The following is a 16,373-nucleotide window of genomic DNA, read 5'->3' on the forward strand; positions in this document are numbered from 1 at the left end:
CTCACCCTCAAGGCTCAGGAACCAGAGTAGAAGAGTGAGTGGAAGTATTGTAAGAGCCATAGGTTAGGGACACTGGAGTGAAATAGTGCTTTCCTGATGTGAAAGGACCAGAACACTCAGAATACACAAAGGCAGTGGCTGTCTTCACAAGCTCTGTCTGTCTTCCTGCCTCTGAAATGATATGAATTTAATATCATGCTTAGATTTTAAAATTTAGGTTCTGGAGATCCAAGTCAAATAAGCACAAAATCAAGCTGCTCAACATTCCAGTACTCAGCAAGGGGACGCTCGTAAGTCCACATCCCTAGCTACGTACCATATAACAATTGATGCTTGCTGAGAAGGAAGAGTCAACTTCCTGTTAAAGTATTGTCTCTAGTGGCATATATGGTCAGGACAAATTCAATTATGTGGATTATGAATAATAATAATAATAATAATAATAATAATAATAATAATAATAAACTGTAAAGTTGGAAAGGAGTGGCAAATAGGAAGTTTAGGGTGAATCAAAGAGGGGTTATGAGGATTAACAAGTGTTGAATAGTAACAAAGTACATTGCATGAAAATTTCACGGAACTGATATACATTATTATATTAAAAAACATAAATGTCTGGAAGACATCTTCCCCCACACTGGGGTCAGCCACAGGCCATGCCTACTAGAAGATCAGTTAGGTTGCTGGAGATCTCTTCCAGTTTCTTTCTTACCTGAGACCTAAATTCTAAGGGCCACCCCTAGAACTGCAACAGAACATCAGCTGCAATTTCCCCTCCCACCCATCCAGTTTCCTGAGGATCCCACAGGCTACTGCCCACTGCCCATTACTCCCCACACTGTCTCAATCCCCAACCTCTTGCTAAACCAGAAGCCATAAAGAGAATACTCACTGAGGGAATCCTGGAAATGAAAAGTGTAGGCATGCAGACAGGAGCCAAAAATGCAAGCTTCATCAACATGCCTACCTCAGGCATGGAAGACACAATAAAAGAAAAGGATAAATTGGTCAAAGAAATTGCAAAATCTAAAAAATGCCTAATACAAAGCATCTAGGAAATCTGGGACAGTATAAAAAGACCAAACCAACATATAATAGGAATAGAGGAAGGAGAAGAATACCAACACAAAGGCCCAGAAAATATTTTCAACCAAATGATAGAAGAAAAATTTCCTAACCTAAAACAGGAGATGCCTACAGAATACCAAAATAATTTGGACCAAAAAAGAAATTACTCTCACTAGATAATAATCAAATCACTAATCATATCAAACAGAGAAAGAATATTAAAAGTGGCATAGGAAAAAGGCCAAGTAACATACAAAGGCAGATCTATTAGAATTACATCCAACTTCTCAATGGAGACTCTAAAAGCCAGGAAGGCTGATGTGTTGCAATCTAAGAGAACACAGACAACACCTCAGACTACTATACCCATCAAAATCTTCCATCACCATAGATAAAATAAGACATTCTATGATAAAGCCAAGTTTAAATGATATCTACCTACAAATCCAGTAGGACAGAAGGGGCTAGAAGGAAAATTCCAAATGAAAAAGGTTAAAGACACACATAAAAACAAGAGAAACAAATATAATAACACATCAGGAAAACTAAAATAAGGGAAACACACACACACACACACACACACACACACACACACACACTGCATCATCATCATTACCACTACCAACACCACCACCAACAAAGTAACAGAAATTAACAATTATTGGTCATTGGTAACTCCCAATATCAATGGTCTCAATTCCTCTATTAAAAAACACAGATTAACTCCTGGCCCGGAACACTGGTTCCTTCCGGTCTGGGCCAGAGCACTGAGCAGATCTTGGGTGGCAGCTCTGCCCCCAACATCCAAGAACCCAGAGGAAGCAGGGATCCTAGGCACTCGAACTCAGGCAGTGTCCTAGGTAAGCAGACAGCAGGGCCCGCCCTAAACAGGGAGTAACTGGGAACCAATAGGACTCAGGAAGTCACTCCTGGCCCGGAACACTGGTTCCTTCCAGTCTGGGCCAGAGTACTGAGCAGATCTTGGGTGGCAGCTCTGCCCCCAACCTCCAAGAACCCAGAGGAAGCAGGGATCCCAGGCGCTCTAACTTGGACAGTGTCTTAGAAACTAGTTCTCAGATCTGAGGCCTGGATCAGACCTCTGCCAGGTCTGCTGTTGTGTGGATCCCGGATTCCACCTGAGACATACTGGAAGGTCCACTCAACCCAGAGCCACAGAGGAACAACTGAACTCAGAGTGTCAGACAACATATCCTGAGATATTCTAGAGGAGACACTGTACCCAGAACAGCAGACACCTAGCTGGACTACTACCTTGGAGGCACCATATCCTGAGGCATCCTAGAGGTACCACTGTAATCAGTGCAGCTGGAAAAGATCACAGAGACATCTGGACCCCTAGGAGATCAGACACAAGCTAGATAACTAGAAAGACAGGCTTCAGTCAGAGACAGCAAGTACAGGCAGCACTAGAGTTAACCAGATGGCAAAAGGCAAGAGCAAGAACGTAAGCAACAGAAACCAAAGTTACATGGCACCATCAGAACCCAGCTCTCCCATCAGAGCAAGCCTTGAACACCCCATCACACCAGAAAAGCAGGAATCAGAATTAAAATCACTTCTCATGATGATGATAGAGGGCTTTAAGAAAGACATAAATAACACTCTAAAAGAACTTAAGGAGAGCACTGGTAGACAGATAGAAACCCTTAAAGAGGAAACACAAAAATCCCTTAAGGAATTGCAAGAAAATGCGAACAAACAGGAAAAGGAATTAAACAAAACCATGCAGGATCTAAAAATGGAAGTAGAAACAATAAAGAAATCACAAAGGGACAATACCCTGGAGATAGAAAACCTAAAAAAAAAAAAAAAATCAGGAGTCATAGACACAAGTATCACCAACAGAATACAAGAGATGGAAGAGAGAATCTCATGTGCAGAAGATACCATGGAAAACATTGACACAACTGTCAAAGAAAATGCAAAATACAAAAAGCTACTAACCCAAAATATACAAGAAATCCAAGACACAATGAGAAGGCCAAACCTAAGGATAATAGGTATAGATGAGGGGGAAGACACCCAACTTAAAGGACCAGTAAATATCCTCAACAAAATTATAGAGGAAAACTTCCCTAACCTAAAGAAAGAGATGTCCATAAATATACAAGAAGCCTACAGAACTCCAAATAGTTTAGACCAGAAAAGAAATACTTCCTGCCACATAATAGTCAAAACATCAAATGTACAAAACAAAGAAAAAATACTAAAAGCAGTAAGGGAAAAAGGCAAAGTAACATATAACGGCAGACCAGAAGAATTACATCAGACTTCTCACCAGAGACCATAAAAGCCAGAAGATCCTGGACCAATATCATACAGACCCTAAGAGAACACAAATGCCAGCCCAGACTACTATACTCAGCAAAACTCTCAATCATTATTGATGGAGAACCCAAAATATTCCATGACAAATCCAAATTTACACAGTATCTCAACACAAATCCAGCACTTCAACGAATAATTGGTGGAAAACTCCAACACAAGGAGGGAAACTACAACCTAGAAAAAGCAAGAAAGTAATCTTCCAAAAACCCCAAAAGAAGATAGTTACACAAACATATCTCCACGGATGTTAGCCCAAAAGCTTGGATTAGCGAAGACTCAACCCACAGACCACATGAAGCTCATGAAGAAGGAAGACCAAGAGGGGATGCCTCAGTTCTATATAACGAGAAACAAAAATGCTCAAGGGAGCAAATAGGGAAACAAAACATGGAACAGAAACTGAAGGAGGGGCCATCAGGAGACCTTTCCACCTGGGTATTCATCCTATGTACAGTCACCTAAGCTAGACACTGATGTGGATGGCTGGAAGTGCATAATGTGAGGAACATGTTATAGCTGTCTCCTTAGAGGTCTGCCAAAGACTAACACACTTTAGAGGACAATGCTCACAGTTAACCACTGATATGACCAGGGGTTTCCCAATGGAGAACTTAGTGAGAGGACTGAAGGAGCAGAAAGGGTTAGTGACCCCAGGTGGAAAGCAACAATACCAAACAACCAGAGCCCCCCAGGGTCTAAACCACCATCCTGGGAACACATAGGGAGGGACCCAAGACTCCAGAGGTATATGTAGGGGAGGATGGCCTTGTCGGACATAGGTGGGAGAGGAGTTTCTTGGTCCCATAAAAAAAATGAACACAGAGTGGGGGGGGGATGTGAGGGTGGGGAGGGGATAGTGAGGGGGGGTAGGTGCGGTCACTGCCTTATAGAAGCATGAGGAGGGGGATGGGATAGGAGGTTTCTGGGTGGTGGGAGGAAGTAGGGTAAGGGGATAAAATCTGAAACGTAAATACTACAACCAATTTTAACAAGCGGAAAAAAAAAGTCGTCAGAACCAACATCTTTAAAAAAAAAAAATGTCAGCCCCCTGGGGGTGGAAAAATTTTTTTTCTTGATACTAAAACTTGTTTTGAGAATTGTATATTGCAGAATACACAGCCCTGGTGTATCTACTCATCAAGCATACTGAGCAGACCTGCCCAAACCTACAATGTCCTTGAATTCCATCTGGATTCAGTGAAGACACAGCATCAGAGGCTTATCAACTTACTCTTCCCCCCCACCCCCTTCTAAAATCTCAATGCCCTTAATCAGCTTGAAGAAGTTAAAGAAGAGTCAGCGCCCCTATTCCCTGAGCTTGGGGACTAATGTGGTTAATAATGGTCTGTCTTTCTAGGGAAAAAAAAAAAAAACCCACAGATTAACAGAATGGATACAAAAGCAGGATTTATCCTTCTGCTACATATAATAAAAAAAAATCTGAATATCAAAGACCTCAGGATAAGGGGTTGGAAAAATATATTAAAAAAAATGGCACTATAAAGCAAGCTAGAGTAGCCATTTTAGTATCCAACAAAATACACTCCAAATCAAAATAATCAAAAGAGATGGGGGAAAGATACTATGTATTCATTAAAGGAAAGTTCCACCAACATAAGACTTCAATGTTTAACATTTATTCCCCAAACACAGAATAGCCACATTTATTAAAAAAATACCATTGAAATTTAAATTATACATGGACCCTCATACATTGATAGTGGCAGATTTCAATACCTTACTGTCTCCCATGGACAGGTCATCCAGATGAAAATTAAACAGAGAAATGTTGAAGCTCACTGATGTTGTAACCAAATGAACTTAACAGATATTTATGAAACATTCCACCCAAAATCAAAGAATATACCTTCTTCTCAGGATCTCAGAACTTTCTCCAAATTTGGCAACCTACTTTAGACAAAACAAGTCTCAATAGATTCAAGAAAATTGAAATAATTCTCTGCATTCCCTCATGGATTAAGGCTGGATATTGACAACAGAAGCAACATAATGTTACAAATTTATGGGATCTAAACAACTCTCTACTCAATGAAAAATGAGTCAAGACAGAGATAAAGAAAGAAATTAAAGACTTTCTAGAATTCAGTGAAAATGAAGGCACAGTATACCCAAATTTAAATGACACAATGAGAACAGTGCTAAGAGAAAGGAAGGTTCATAGCATTAAGTACCTTCATTAAAAAAAAAAAAATAGAGAAATTTCATACTGCCTACTTAACAGCACACCTAAAAGCTTTAAAACAAAAAGAAGCAAGTGTATCCATGAGCAGTAGATAACAAGAAATTAACAAATTATCAAACTAAGGGCTAAAATCAATAAAATATAAACAACAGGAACAATTTAAAGGTTAGTGAAATGAAGATTTGATGGTTATTCGAGAAAACCATCAAGATAGACAAACCCTTATCCCAACTAACCATAAGACACAAAGAGAATAGCCAAATTAATAAAATCAGAAAGTAAAAGGGAGAAGTGACAATAGATACCTAGTGGATGCAGGGATTTCAGGTACTTGCTGGGTGGGTTCTTATAAGGGTGGCTGGGGAGAAGGTTGTAGATCTGGCTAGGACTATTCAACTTTTTGACACAGCAGATGTGGAGAGTCAGGATCTCCAGACAAGGTCAGAGAAGGGGAATCCCTGCTGGTAAAGGCAGTCCTCTATTTTGTGCCAAGTTCAGAGGACCTATCTGGTCGTGGTAGACTATGACCCCACAATTAAAAATCTTTGACCACCACCACCAACAACAACATCCCAGGGCTAGATGCTTTTGGTGCAGAATTCTACCAGATTTGCAAAGAGCTAACCGTAATACTCTTCAAATTATTCCACAAAATACAAAAATAAGGAACATTTGCCCAATTCATTTATGAGTTCACAGTTACTTTGATGCATAAAATACATAAAGTTTTGACAAGGAAAAATGATTACACACCAGTTACTCTTAAGAACCTACATGCAAATATACTTAGTAAAACATTTGCAAACTGAATCCAAGAACACATCAAAATCTACCATAATAAGGCTTTATCCCAGACATCAGAGATGGCTCAATATGTGAAAATTAGTAAATATAATCCATCATATAAAGAAACTGAAGAAAAAAACCCACATGATGCAGAAAAAAACCTTTAACAAAATTCAAACATCCTTTCATGATAAAAGTACTGGAGATATCAGTGATACAAGGTATATAACTAACTGTAATAAAGAAAGTCAGCATCAAATAAAATGAAGAGAAACTCAGAGCAATTCCACTAAAATCGGGGACAGGAAAAGGTTGTTCACTCTCTTGATATCTGTTCAATATAGGACTCAAAGTTTTAGCTAGAGCATGAGACAAATGAAGGAGGTCACAGGGATACAAATTGAAGTGGAAGGCATCAATGTGCACTTTTTTTGCAGATCACATGATACTGTACACAAGTGACCCTCAAATTCTACAAGGAATCGTATTGCTGATGAACACTTTCAGCGTAGTGACTAGTTAGAACATCATCATCATACAACAACAACAACAACCAACAAATCAGCAGCCTGCCTATATACAAATGGTAGACTGAGGAAGAAATAAGGGAAACCGCAAACCTCAAATAATATAAAATATCTTGGCATGACTCTAATCAAGCAAGTGAAAGACTTGTAGGACCAGAACTTCAAGTCCTTGAAGAAAGAAATTAAAGAAGATATCACAAGTGGAAAGATCCTCCATACTCATGGGTTGGTAGGATTAACATCGTAAAAATGGCCACCCAAGTAAATGCAATCTACAGATTCTGTGCAATCCTTATCAAAATTATAGCACACTTCTTTATAGAACTTGAAAGGACAATTTTCAACTTTATGTGAAAAAACAAAAAACCAAGGGAAGCTGAAACAATAATGAACAATAGAAGGACTGGTGGATGTCACATGGTTCCTAATTTTAAGTTGCACTACAGAGTTATAGTAATAAATAAACCACATAGTGTTGACATTAAAATAAACACATTGCTCAGTGGAATTGAATGGAAGATACTGATATAAATTTACACACCTATGGATTCCTAATCTCTAAAAAGAAGCCAGAAATATACTATAGAAAAAACCAAGCACCTTCTACAACTGGTGCTGGTCAGCTGGACGCCTGTATGTAAAAGAATGCAAATTGACTCATATTTTTCACTCTGTACAAAACTCAAGTCCACGTGTAGTAAAGACTCAACATAAAAAATACACTAAACTAGCAACAGGCCCAAAGTGGGATCCAGCTCAAGAAGAGGCCCCAAGGCCTGACACTACTACTGAGGCTATGGAGTGCTCACAACAAGGGGCCTATCATGACTGCCCTCCGAAAGATACAACAAGCAGCTGTACATATTTGGATCCAACCAATGGACAGAATCTGCTGACCCCTGTGATTGAATTAGGAAAAAGCTGGAAGAGGCTGAGGAGGAGGGGGACCCAGTGGTACATGTTAAAACACATTTCTAAACTGTGGTCCAATTCCATTAAGACTCATGAATGGTATTCTATATGATTAAATTAAAATAGACGAGAACAAAGACAATCTTTGGGAAAGAACTGTATGAAACTAAACTTGGGTCCAGTTTGTTGACAACAAAGCCAGCATTCCCCTTATCCCCTTCAGAGGATGGATGGAATCTGATCATTATACAACTGAAAATCCTGATTCATCAGTTCCCTCACCACATCTGAGAACAGATGTCTGCTTACTCACCAGTCTCTACGATTTCTCCAGATGTGTTTTGATCAAAGGTCCATTTCCAAGCTAATTCTATCCTTTTTTGGCCAGAAAGCAAGCTTCATCTGTGAAGATAGTTTGCCACTAAAGCAGGGATGTGTCAATAAGCAACATGTTTAGTTAGAAAGTTGGGATAGTGCTTAGGGTTAGCTCATAGAACGAGCTTCCACAGTAATGCATTTGAGATGTCATAATTACAGAGTGATATATTTATTGTATATCTATGATGTAAAGTGTCATTTTAGATAAACACCCACATTGTCTGCATATATAGAGAAGTGTCCAGCTTCACTTCTTATGTGTTTCTCAAGTAATCTTCCTGTGAGTGGGAAAGGAAGCAAAGCTTTGACTGTCACCCTCCCGATAATTGGAATGTTCAAGAGCCTGCTTTTTAAAGATCCTGAATGAATTTCTTTATCAAAATTATGAATCTCCACACATAATTATATTTTTCCTGAGCTCCTTCCATGGACATGTATGTTGAGAGTTTCAGTCCAAGAACAAATGTGGAATTGAATGAGGCACGCTTGATGTCTGTGTGCTCATATTGAATGGTGAATCTAGACAGAAGTGTTTGGAATGCTGTCCAGTTGTCTTTGATCTGCCTGGGAATGAGAATATATGCATGTTCCAGCATTGCAGGAATTTTAGTATTAAAACCTGTAGGTTTGGACTGGCATAGAGTGCTTCGTTAGTAAGATGTTAGGCTTGCTCCTCTAGTATTGCAAAGCAAGCAGCAAAGAAATGCTGGGAAAGTCAAAACAGGTAGAAACCCTAGTAGATAACCTGTCATTCAAATCATATTTCTTCTATCATGTAGAAGAAATATGCCTAGCCTACACAGCTCTAGCTGTGAATACAATTATTTTGCTTGCTGCTGTTGGAAATCCTAACTTGACAAAGTTCCTAGCATGGTACAACATAGAAGGGGCTGGGAAAAGAATGATACTCTCCACTAAAATATTTTGTGTAATAGTTTCTACTGTGACAGTTTCCCTTAGACAATGGCTGTCCTCCAGTTCTTTGCAGAACTCATAATATCCCCATGCCAAATAGCACCTATCTTTGTGTTCACAGCTATGCAAGCTGAAGTAAGAAGACACTTTCCAGATTCTGAACCTTTCAAAATGAATGCATTAGCTGTTTTGTTTACTTATGTTTATTATAGTTTGCTCAATGTCTTTGGAAACATTCATCGTTTGAATGTGTAGCTATTTTAAAGGATTCTCATATCCTAAGAAAAAAAATTTAAACTTACAGAATTAAAAGTCCCTTACACTAAACAGCCTATTATTATTGTATTATCAGATACATAACAGTAACATTCTGAAAATGAATGATGACAGTCCTATGTGTTTGACCTGGTAGACAATGAATAAACTTTGATTTGATATTATCACTTGTATCTAGAAATGAGGAAACATGAACATTGACTATAACTCTGTTACTTAGAAAGCCTGTACTTTCTGGGGAAGAGTCAGAGCCTGCATTTCTTGAACATTTACTTAGTACACATCAGCCAACATCTTCCTAGGGGTTATTGTCCTTCCTTTTCATAGCATTCTTCTCAAATACTCAACAATTATCCTCATTTACAAGACCAGAAACTCAAAAGCATTAAATCATTTGTTTAAAACCACATGAACAAGAGAAAATCTCCTCTTCTTGCAATCCTCTCTTTGCAGTGTTCCAGTTGCCCATAACGAATGAAATGTGAAAATATTAAATAGAAAATTCCAGAAGTACATAATTCATACATTGTAAATACTGTGCTGTTATGCATAGACTAACCATCTTTCATGCTATTTTCTCCACATGTACATCAAGTCGGGTGAAACATTCTTCTGCTCAACCACATGCTTCCTGCCCATTAGTCACTTAGTAATCTTGTACCTTGATTGCCAGGTTGACTGTCATGCAATATTGTAGTACTTGTGTGCAAGTAACCCCAATGAAGTAGCCTAGCACATCACAATGTCAGTGTCATGTACTTCAATAAATCTCGTCATATGGCATTGTATCATCTTATGTCATTACAAGAGGAAGGGTGGGTACAGTACAAAAATATAACTTACAAAGAAAAAGATGCATGTTTAGGAGGCAAAACTATTTGGTATATGTACAATTTCAAGCATCTACTAGGGATCTTAGACTGATCCCTGTGGATATGCGAGAACTACTATAAAGATTTCAGCCAAATTCCCAAGTGAGTGTTTAAGGGCCTCTGTGAGACTGCCACATTGCTGAGTTACCATGCACTGTTCACTCAAAAAGCAGTTCTGATTTACAAAGATTAGGTTTGTGCAAGGCAGAGAAGATAAAGTACAAATCAAGACTGACTTCTTGCCTCTTAGAGTTTCAAATCTATATGTGTGTTCCATAGTTTGTTTGCATGGGATACAATTTTATGATATTTTAAAATGACAAGCTTAAACCTTGGGATGGAAATTATTTTCTGTGGAAATAAAAATATTAACATTTAAAAAATATCCTCTAAACATAGTATGGCCAAGCCTTAAACAATATATATTATAGCTAGCTTGATCTCAATGAATAACAGAAAAAACAAGTTGGATTCCCATGACTTTTGGATCAAAAATTTTAAGTGAATTAATGTCCAGCAGATCAGCGGAAAATTTTAATGACAAATGTTAGCCTATATAATAGGAAAGAAAACAGCATATTTCTTTAAATCTGGGGACTCAATACCCATTTCTTATGCATTTCCCTTACTTTATATAAGCTATCACTTAATATAATTTACTTAGCCTTCTTGTAAATCTCTCTATATGAAAATGGCTACGGTATAGCCTATTAAGTATAAGAGTTGATAGTGTTTTTCTTCTGTTATCTATAAGACCTTAACTCAAGGTCACAATGAAATGTCGACTTGTGCACTTACATTCTTTCTTCATTCTTCAAAAACTGTACAAAGGATAAGCAACAATAAGATAAATAAATTCTTCATGGGAAATAAATAAATCATTGCGGTCTTAAAAGGATAATTCAATAATCTAATCTTATCAAACAACAGTGTTATAAAACCAATTACATTTGTCTTCAAACAAAAAGACATTTTAAAAGTTCATAAATGAAATATGCTTTCCATAGGGACTCAAGTACAGATTGATTTATGAAAATAGTCCCTAAGAGAAAGACTAACTTCATTCTCAAAGAATTTTCACTAAGAAATGGTGACAATTTCTTCCCTCTTTTTAAATTTTTTTTTTTTTTTATTATTTTCTAGTTAAGCAGCTGGCTGTGGACGTAAAGACCTTGCTGAAGCAGAGTTCTTTTCTTTACTGTTTGTCCTTCATTCATATATGGAAAATGATAGCAAACCATTTCATCCAGAAAGCCCGGAGAGCTCTTTATACAACCTTCACTCTGGAGCCCAGTCACCATAAGGGCAATGCTGACTGACTTGTATTTTTAAAATAATGTGGAAAAGGACATTCGAAATGCATGCTCATCTCATCCCAGACTTGCAATTGTGAAGTCCTGGCTATGTTAATTGCCTTGCTGTGTCACCTACATTCTATTTAACTAAACAAGCACACATCCAGATTGTCTTTCATGAACATTTGTTTCCCATCTGTTAAAGATACTGAAGATGTGGACTTGTAAATGTTTTCCAGTGTTTTCCCAAACACTAAACACATCAAGAGAAGAGAAAGAAACACTCTATTTGGGGTTTTATGTTGTCTTTCTGTTCTTTTAAGGTTTTTTAAAAAATGAACCTTGTTCAATTTCACATTTATATACAATGCATTCTAATTGCTTTCACCCTATACCTTTGCTCTTGTAGTCCAAGCCCTTCCTCCTCTCTATAAATCCTTTCCCCACATTCCTGCATCTTCTCGTTTTGTAACCCATAGAGTTTAATCTGGGCCATCTGTGTGACCATTGGTTTGTAACTGTTCATTGGAGCTTGGTGGGCTCACCAGTAAGTACACAACTGAAGACAATGACTTCCCATCTCTGAGAATCTCCCGGAAGCTGGTAGTTCATAAGGGAGCAGTAGAGCCCCAAGAGCCACTCCCCTATCATCACTAGATATATGGTCAGTTTCATTCAAGTCCAGTACACATAACTGCACCTTGTGTTCGTGACTGAAATACTTATGTTACGCTTAGAAAATGGCATTTTGAAATTCCCCATCTTTCTGCTCTGACATTCTGGTCTCTCTTCTATGTTGTTTCCTGAGCTTTAGAAGGGAAGTATAAATACCCTATTTATGTCTAAGCACAAAAACATCACTTATTCTCAGAATAGTAAAGCACCCATGAGCTTCTGTATCCACCACTAGCACTCACTGCAGAGACAGGCATTTCTTAAATAAGACTGGGAGAAGAACTATGAATGAGAAATACCGAAAACATGATCAACATCCTTAGCCATTAGGAGACTACTTTAAGATCCCATTTCACTCCAGCCAGAAAGATCCCATAAACAAACCACCACCACCACCACCGCCACCACCATCACCACCACCACAACAACAAATGACAAATGTGGTGTGATAATGGTAAGGAGACCCTTATTCATCTCTGGAAAGAGTGCTAACTAGTGGAGCCATTTGGAAAGCAGTACAGAGTTTACTCAAAATTCAGAGATAGAATATCATGTGATTCAGGAACACCACTCCTGGGCATCCCAAAGAACTCTATCCTACTGCAGAGAAATGCCTTCATCCATCTTCATTGGTGCTCTACTCAAAATGGTTAAGACTTTGTTTTCTTTTTTTTTCTTTTTTTTTATTAGATATTTTATTTACACTTCAGATGCCATCCCCTTTCCCCATTCCCCCCCCCAGAAAACCCCTATCCCATGCCCCCTTTTCCTTTTTGCATTTATACATTTTTTTTTAAATAATGTTAATCATAAGCGTTATAAGTTTGGAATTGTTCAATCAGAGGTGTAACCCACTGACCGACCTAGATATAACAACTATCTTTGACTGGTGGAGATACATGAATATCTGCCTCCCTGTCTCCCCCCTCTTTCTCTCTTTCATCACCTAGCTTCTCCTATCCTTCTTCTCCTCCTCTTCTTACTCCTTTTCTTCCTCTCAGTACTCCTCCTACCTTAGCTCCTCCTACACATCACCCTTCCTGTTAAAATAAAACTTTTCTCTCAAAATACAATTAGAGCATAATTATGCCAATTTGTACCAGTGAGGTACAAGATAGTCTTAATACCCAGTCCATCATTTTGTTGACTAACCAGCACCTCTGTCATCTATCCTAACTAAAACATTTAGTTCTGAACCTGGCTTTAGGATGAATGTCAGCTGCCGACCATCCACTCAAATCTTTTCTCTTACGGTAAATAGCTATAAGTTTTCAACCCCGTCAGAAATCCAGAATGACTGAGTTAACTATAATTGTGGGAAGCACAAAGCATAGCTTCTAAAACTTAGCCAATTTATAGAGACCTCTGAACACCTGAAAAGCCCCTATACTACCGAACGTTGGAGCATCAAATCTTCAGCCTTCTGGCCCAGAATCATCTGACAGACCTTGGTGATGCAGGATTATTAAGGACTGATTACTCTGTCTAGGCAGATATAATCAGTCGACTATTCTGCATGTGTGTCCTTTTCTGGACAGTAATTTGTCTGTAGATGGAGAGAGGCAATTCTTGCCTAGTGGCTGTTACCACACAACTGGATTAACTCCAAGGATGCTCAATTTCTTCTTAGAATCCACGACAGGAAGCTGTCAGGAGCAGACAGGTCTCTAATCAATATGAACATTAATATATAAATATTTGTAGCATCAGTTCTATGGACTTCTGATGTTTTGAAAACCAACTATCCATGTAAGGTAACCTGGGCTGTTTTCTGTTAACTCCTCTCAGCTATTTCTAAGTAAAATATGGAAAGTACCCTAACAATAAACTCAAAAATATGAATTTGCTATAGTCCCTTAACTCATAGGTTAACCGTCCCAAATAAGTTAAAAAAGTTAAAAAAGGGCTGGGTCTAGGCCCTGTATTCCTAAAGGTGTTATACAGGCACAATGCCCATGAGCGTATCAATATTCATCTCACTTTTATATTAATAAGGAGCTCGTACCAATGAAAACCTTAAATTTGAGATCAAAGTAAATTTTGTACCATTTAAGAATTTATAACTTCATCTTGATAATAATTATACAGATTTCTACCAGTAGGTTATGGCTATGCAGTAAGTCCTAGCTAATCCCCCCTGTTCCAACAAAACCACTACTTGTCCCTAGAAAGACAGACCATTATTAACCACATTAGTCCCCAAGCTCAGGGAATAGGGGCACTGACTCTTTAACTTCTTCAAGCTGATTAAGGGCATTGAGATTTTAGAAGAGGGGTGGGGGGGGAGAGTAAGTTGATAAGCCTCTGATGCTGTGTCTTCACTGAATCCAGATGGAATTCCAGGACATCAGAGGTTTGGGCAGGTCTGCTCAGTATGCTTGATGAGTAGATACACCAAGGCTGTGTATTCTGTAATATACAATTCTCAGAACAAGTTTTAGTATCAAGAAAAAAAAATTTCCCACCCCCAGGGGCCTGACATTTTTTTTTTAAAGATGTTGGTTCTGAAGACTTTTTTTTTCCCCGCTTCTTAAAATTGGTTGTAGTATTTACATTTCAGATTTTATCCCCTTAGCCTACTTCCTCCCACCACCCAGAAACCTATCCCATCCCCCTCCTCATGCTTCTATGAGGCAGTGACCACACCTACCCCCTCACTATCCCCTCCCCTCCCTCACATCCCCCCCCCCACTGTGTGTTCATTCATTCATTTTTCATTCATTTTTTTTTTTATGGGACCAAGAAACTCCTCTCCCACCTATGTCCGACAAGGCCATCCTCCCCTACATATACCTCTGGAGTCTTGGGTCCCTCCCTATGTGTTCCCAGGCTGGTGGTTTAGACCCTGGGGGGGGGGGGCTCTGGTTGTTTGGTATTGTTGCTTTCCACCTGGGGTCATTAACCCTTTCTGCTCCTTCAGTCCTCTCACTAAGTTCTCCATTGGGAAACCCCTGATCATATCAGTGGTTAATTGTGAACATTGTCCTCTGAGTGTTTTAGTCTTTGGCTGACCTCTAAGGAGACAGCTATATCATGTTCCTCACATTATGCACTTCCAGCCATCCACAACAGTGTTTAGATTAGGTGGCTGTACATGGGGTGAATACCCAGGTGGAAAGGTCTCCTGATGGCCCCTCCTTCAGTTTCTGTTCCGTGTTTTGTTTCCCTATTTGCTCCCTTGAGCATTTTTATTTCTCGTTCTAAGTAGAACTGAGGCATCCCCTCTTGGTCTTCCTTCTTCATGAGCTTCATGTGGTCTGTGGGTTGAGTCTTCGCTAATCCAAGCTTTTGGACTAACATCCGTGGAGATATGTTTGTGTAACTATCTTCTTTTGGGGTTTTTGGAAGATTACTTTCTTGCTTTTTCTAGGTTGTAGTTTCCCTCCTTGTGTTGGAGTTTTCCACCAATTATTCTTTGAAGTGCTGGATTTGTGTTGAGATACTGTGTAAATTTGGATTTGTCATGGAATATTTTGGGTTCTCCATCAATAATGATTGGCAGTTTTGCTGGGTATAGTAGTCTGGGCTGGCATTTGTGTTCTCTTAGAGTCTGTATGATATCGGTCCAGGATCTTCTGGCTTTTATGGTCTCTGGTGAGAAGTCTGGTGTAATTCTTATAGGTCTGCCTTTATATGTTACTTTGCCTTTTTCCCTTACTGCTTTTAGTATTTTTTCTTTGTTTTGTACATTTGATGTTTTGACTATTATATGGCAGGAAGTATTTCTTTTCTGGTCTAAACTATTTGGAGTTCTGTAACCTTCTTGTATATTTATGGACATCTCTTTCTTTAGGTTAGGGAAGTTTTCCTCTATAATTTTGTTGAGGATATTTACTGGTCCTTTTAGTTGGGAGTCTTCCCCCTCATCTATACCTATTATCCTTAGGTTTGGCCTTCTCATTGTGTCTTGGATTTCTTGTATATTTTGGGTTAGTAGCTTTTTGTATTTTGCATTTTCTTTGACAGTTGTGTCAATGTTTTCCATGGTATCTTCTGCACATGAGATTCTCTCTTCCATCTCTTGTATTCTGTTGGTGATACTTGTGTCTATGACTCCTGATCTTTTTTTTAGGTTTTCTATCTCCAGGGTATTGTCCCTTTGTGATTTCTTTATATT

This window comes from Arvicanthis niloticus, chromosome 25, assembly GCF_011762505.2.
Source record: "Arvicanthis niloticus isolate mArvNil1 chromosome 25, mArvNil1.pat.X, whole genome shotgun sequence".
NCBI classification, from domain to species: Eukaryota; Metazoa; Chordata; class Mammalia; order Rodentia; family Muridae; genus Arvicanthis; species Arvicanthis niloticus.